At 40.6% G+C, this 6216-nt stretch overlaps 1 pseudogene; it reads right to left on the bottom strand.

Annotated features, from left to right (window-relative positions):
- Positions 1-2727: 2727 nt before the first annotated feature.
- Positions 2728-3158, bottom strand: LOC120857990 (annotated as a pseudogene).
- Between the last annotated feature and the right edge of the window lie 3058 nt (positions 3159-6216).

Below are 6216 nucleotides of genomic sequence, written 5' to 3'. Positions count from 1 at the left end.
TTGTACTGATATACTTGCCAAGCAGCAGTGAATAAGAGTTCCTGCTGCTCGCTACTTGCCTCAATGACTGGTATTATCAGTCTTTTAAATTTTAGCCATTTTGATGGGTTTTGTAGTCAAAGGAGAATTCACTCTCTGCACAACTCTTCTGACCCCAAATGTGTGGGTTTTTCAAACCAAGAAATTCTCTAATCCTCTGTTGGCACCCACTGGATGTTACATGATTTAATTCAATTCTGACCCACTGCCTGGAGTTAGTATAGACCCTACAGCTTAAAGGCTCAGTCCCACAACACTGCCCCCACCTCAGATGCTATTTGCAAGTATTAACAGAAGTTTCCAGGTTACCCACACTTCTGTCTTACTCTATTAAAAATTGGAGGTTCTCTTAACCCCCTTCATATGAGGTTTGAAAATTTGCTATAATGGTTCACAGAACCTAGGCAAACACTTTATTGTCACTAGTTTATTGACTGTTATTGTTGTTCAGTTACTCAGTCATGTCCAGCTCTTTGAGAACCCATGGACTACAGCACACCAGGCTTCCCTGTCCTTCACTATCTCCTGGAGTTTGCTCAAACTCATGTCCATTGAGTTGGTGATGTTATCCAACCATCTCATCCTCTGCTGCCCCCTTCTTGTCTTGCCCTCAATCTTCCCAGCATCAGGGTCTTTTCCAATGAAAAGAATGTTATAAGGGTGCATTAAACAGCCAGATGAAGAGGTACATAGTGCAAGGTGGGGGAAGGGGTGTGGACCTTCCGTGTATTCTCTGGTTGTGCCAACTTCTCAGCACCTCCATTTGTTCGCTGACCTACACTCTGCTCTTCAGGGTTTTTATGGAAGTTTACTATCAATACATAGGCATGGTTGACTAAATGACTAGCCATTGTTGATTAATGCAACTCGAGTCTCTCACGCCTTCCTGGATGTTGGTGGATGTGGGGCTGAAATTTCTAAGTTTCTAATTATGCCTTGATTTTTCTGGGAATTAGTCCTCATCATGAAACTATCCAGGGATCCCGGTTACCAGTCATCTCATTAGCTTGTGATGAAAAATGCCTCACTCTGGAGATTCCAAGCATCTCAGAAACGCTTATGTCAGGAACCAGGGACTTAGACCAAATATTATAACAAAAATGTTCCTTTTATTCCTGTCATTCAGGAAATTACAAGGGTTTTAGGAGTTCTGTGTCAGGAACTAAGGGCAGAGGCCAAATATAATATTTCTTGTCACAGTAGTGTTATCTCACTTAGTGTTTGTTTATATTTCACCTGACTTTACATTAGTGAAAGCGAAGTTGCTCAGTTGTGTCCAGCTGTTTGCGACCCCGTGGACTGTAGACTACAAGGCTCCTCTATCCGTGGGACTTTCCAGTACTGGGGTGGGTTGCCATTTCCTTCTCCAGGGGATCTTCCCAACCCAGGGTTCAAACCCGGGTCTCCTACATTGCAGGCAGACGCTTTACCGTCTGAGCTACCAAGGAAAAGTTATTCAACTCATATGCTCATATGTTCACTGGCTGTTGACTATCATATTTTGTGAAGTGGCTGTTCAAATCTCTTCCCCATCTTCCTTTTGGTTGCCAGAATTTATTATTATTATTTAAAAATTTTTTTTTTTGACAATACCATATGGCGCTTGGGATCTTAGTTTCCTGACCTGGGATCAAACCTGTGCCCTCTGCATTGGAAGCACAGAGTCTTAACTAATGGATCACCAGAGAAGTCCCAGATTTTATTATTGTTGTTGATTTGCAGAATTGTTTAGGTGATTCAAAATACTTTGTTTCTCACTCTGTGGCTTACTTTGTACTTCCTTACTGGTGTCTTATTGAAGGAGCAAAATTTATCAATCTTTCCTTTGTGATGATACTTTTGGTGTCTTGTTTATAAAGTTTTTTCCTACCCTAGATCATGAATATATTCATCTATCTTGTCTTCTAAAAGCTTCAGAGTTCTGTATTTCACATTTGAATCTGCAATCCATCTGGAGCTTTTTTTTCCTGAATGGTATGTAATTGAATTCAAGTCCATTTCCCCGTTTCCATCCCCAGCAACCCTCAATGGGGATAACCCATATTCTCAACAACATTGATTGTAAAGTTTCACTTTTCCTAAGGTTCAGAAGTGTTATCTTAGTCATTCAGTAATCTATAAATGCACAGTCGTGATTTTATGCCCTTATTTTGTCTATCCTTTCATTAATATGCTCTTGTCTTCATTACGGCCACATGAGGGAAACTATCAGGGTCTTGTAGAGTAGCTTCTCCCACCATGAATTTCTTTAAGGCTGCCCTCACTGTTCTTAGTCCATTGCCTTTCCATTGGTTGTCATTTTGGAATCAAGCTAGTCCACTGAATTTTAATATATTTTCTAGAATCTTCTCTTCAAATTCCATAAAGGCAACAATAAACCAAGTACGTACACATAAACACCCACATACACTTAAAACAATCTGGTCACATGGGTGAAAGCTACTGTTGGTCCATGGCCAACATTTAAAAAACACAACAAAATAACAAAATAAATCTGACCACTGAAACAGCTATTTCTTAGAGTATTTCTCAAACAAAAGTAATTTTTTAAGAACCAAATGTATTTGACAATCTAAACCTCTAAGGAGGTCACCCACCACTGACCCTAAGGGAGGCTGTTACATGGGGTGAAAAACATACAAAAACAAAATAGAGAAAATAATAAGCTGTGTCAGTTTCCTTGAGGTGTTAGCCTAATCTTACCAGTTGACCAGAGTCCATCACCTGTGAATCTGTGACCCTCCTTCTGGGCAATTCGCTTTCCTCCTTGTGCCAGACCAGTTCCATTGACATCTCGGCCTCTTTCTCCATCTCCTTGGCTTTTCCCTTGGCCTTCTCGCACAACTCGGATGCTCTGTCGTCAGCCTGCCCACAGGAATGCTGAATGCAATTCAAGGTGCTCTGCTCTGAGGCCTCCACCTGTGTTTTCGGCAGATGTCCACCCCCCGCCACTTGCTCCTGGTCCTCAGACATGCATTCCTGGGTTGTCAGGTGAGCACTTTGATGTCCTCCCACATGCAGCTGATGCCTGGGAGCAGAAATTGCTTGAAATCTATCTCGGGCTCCAGCACTCCCACCTCCTCCAGAGCTTCCACTTGGTCCAGGTCCAAGGTCCCCATTTTTCCTGCCACTGCTTCAGATCCACAGCCCCAGGACTGTTACTGCTCAACAGTCTCTGCTGCAGTCGTAGTAATTCACACTCCTGGTCAACAGTATTCCCGAATTATCTTTTAAAATTTTCCCTTTACTCCTCCCACTTCCCAGGTGATCTGGAAAGAACTACCTCGCAGGCAAACAGCAGAGCCCTCAACTCGCTGGTGTTAGTAATTCTTTCACAACACAGCCAGTCCTGTGTATCTTATGTTAGGTTCGATGTTCGGTAATTGGATGTTTTCAATTTTGTTGTATAAATGGTCTGAACTCTTATTTTCTGATTGTTCATTGCTGATATACAGAAATACATTTGTGTCTAGTTGAAGCCTCTAGAAGATAACAGAGGAGGAGACTTATGACCTGTCATACAAAAAGAAATGCTTTTGTGTATTTTATATAGCAATTTGTTGAACTCTTTTGTTAGTGCCAAATATCTGTAATTCTTATGGAGTTTCTTCTCCCTCCCCCGAGCTTTGCCGCTGCTGCTGCTAAGTCGCTTCAGTCGTGTCTGACTCTGTGTGACCCCATAGACGGCAGCCCACTAGGCTCCTCTGTCCCTGGGATTCTCCACGCAAGAACACTGGAGTGGGCTGCCGTTTCCTTCTCCAGTTCATGCATGCATGCTAAGTCGCGTCAGTCATGTCAGACTCTGCATGACCCTATGGACAGCAGGCCACCAGGCTCCTCCATCCACAAGATTCTCTAGACAAGATTACTGGAGTGGGTTGCCGTTTCCTTCTCCACACCCCAGCTTTACTGAGATATAATTGACATATAGTGTTGTGTAAATTTAAGGTGTACAATTTGATGATTATATATAGTAAAATGTCTAGCACAATTAGGTTAGGTAACATAATCATTGGGCTTCCTTGGTGGCTCAGTGGTAAAGAATGTGCCTGCCAATGCAGGCAATGTGGGTTGCCTGCCTGGGTGGCTAAGATCCTCTGGAGAAGGAAAAGACAACCACTCTAGTAGTCTTCCCTGGGAAATGCCATGGACAAAGGAGCCTGACTAGCTATAGTTCATGGGGTCACAAAGAGTTGGACATGACTGAATGACTAACACACTTTCATAATTAATATACAATGTTATACTAGTTTCAGATAAAATAGAAAACTAATAAGAACCCACTGTATAGCACAGGGAACTCAACCTAGCGCTCTGCAGGTGTCTCTTTGAGATAATCATTTAGTTTCCTCCGGATAAACACTCAGAACTGGAATTTGCTAGACGATATGGTAGTTCTATTTGTATGTGTTTAACCTCCATATTCGGAGAAGGTAATGGCACCCCACTCCAGTACTCTTGCCTGGCGAATTCCATGGATGGAGGAGCCTGGTGGGCTGCAGTCCATGGGGTCGCACAGAGTCGGACACGACTGAGCGACTTCACTTTCACTCTTCACTTTCCTGCATTGGAGAAGGAAATGGCAACCCACTCCAGTGTTCTGGAGTCCATGGGGTGACACAGGGTCGGACACGACTGAAGCGACTTAGCAGCAGCAGTAGCAATCTCCATATTATTTTCCAAAATGGCTGTCCCATTTACATTCCTTTTTTGGAATGTCTGTGAACATATGCACATGTCATCTGTGAATAATGAGAAAGTGTTATTTTTTATTTCTTCCTTTCCAATTGTCTCCCTCTTTGCACTGCCTGGGACCTTCAGTTCAGTGTTGAATGGAATGGTGATAGCAGACTTGGCTGTCTTGTTCCAGGTCTCAGTAGGAACGCTTTTATCATTTCACAACTAACCTTAATGCTTGCTGTGTATTTCTTGTTGATAATGTTTTTGAGATAAAGAAATTCCATTTTCTTCCTCTTTTGCTAAAAATATTATAAACAGTGAATTTTATCATAGTATTTTCTCCATTTATTAAGATAGTCACACGATTTTTCTCTTCTTCCATTAATGTGATAAATTAATTGATTGAGTTTTGGCTGTTCAATCAATTTTGTATTACTGGAATGAACACAAATTTTTATATTTTGCTAAGTCTGATTTGTTAATATTTTACTTGGACTTTCTTCAATCTGTGTTATGAGTGACATTGGCTTGGAATTTTTCTTTCTCATGATGTTTTTGTCATGTTTTGATATCAAGGTTATTAAGCTCCCTTAAAAATGATGGGAGGTAGTCCCTGGTTTACTGTCCTCTAGAAAAGTCTGTTTAAATGTTTGGTAGAATTTACCAGCAAAGCCATCTGGGCCTGTGGTTATTCTCTGTGGGAAGGAATTAAACTACCAATCCAGTTTCTTCAATAGTTATAAAACAATTTAGGCTTTCTATTCTTGTATTTGTTTTGTAGCTTGTGCTTTTGTCTATGTTATCTGAATTTTTAAGTTTATTGGCATGAAGTTTTTCAGAATATCCTCTTATGATCATTTAAATGTCTGTATGATCTATAGCAGGAGTCAGAAAACCGAAGATTTCAGGCCAAATCTGACCCATGGCCTGTTTTTGTTTGGCTCAGTGAGCTAAGAATAATTTTTACATTTTTAAAGGATTTTTAAAAGCAAATGAAAACAAAACAACAGCAAACACATACACACAAGAATATGAGACGGAGGCCTTAATTCCTGTTCTTATCTTTACATTCTCTTCATTTTCTTTATTTTTAAAAATTTTATTGAGGTATATTTGATGACACTGTTGTGTTAATTTCTGCTATACAGCAAAATGATCCAGTTGTACATATATATTATTTTTCATATTTGTTTCCATTATGGTTTATCACAGGATATTGAATATAGTTCCCTGTACTCTACAATAGGAACTTGTGGTTTATCCATTTAGTATATAATAGTTTGCATCTGCTAATCCCAAACTCCCAATCCTTCCTTCCCCCACCCAACCCCCTTGACGACCACAAATCTGTTCTCTGTGTCTGTGAGACTGTTTCTATTTTGTAGATATGTTCATTTGTGTCATATTTTAGATTCCGTGTGTAAGTGATATTGTATGGCATTCGTCTTTCTCGTTCTGACTTACTTTGCTTAGTATGATAATCTCTAGATCCATCCG

This window comes from Oryx dammah, unplaced genomic scaffold (genome assembly GCF_014754425.2).
Source record: "Oryx dammah isolate SB20612 unplaced genomic scaffold, SCBI_Odam_1.1 HiC_scaffold_29, whole genome shotgun sequence".
NCBI classification, from domain to species: Eukaryota; Metazoa; Chordata; class Mammalia; order Artiodactyla; family Bovidae; genus Oryx; species Oryx dammah.
This window is presented reverse-complemented; position numbering and strand designations above follow the sequence as displayed.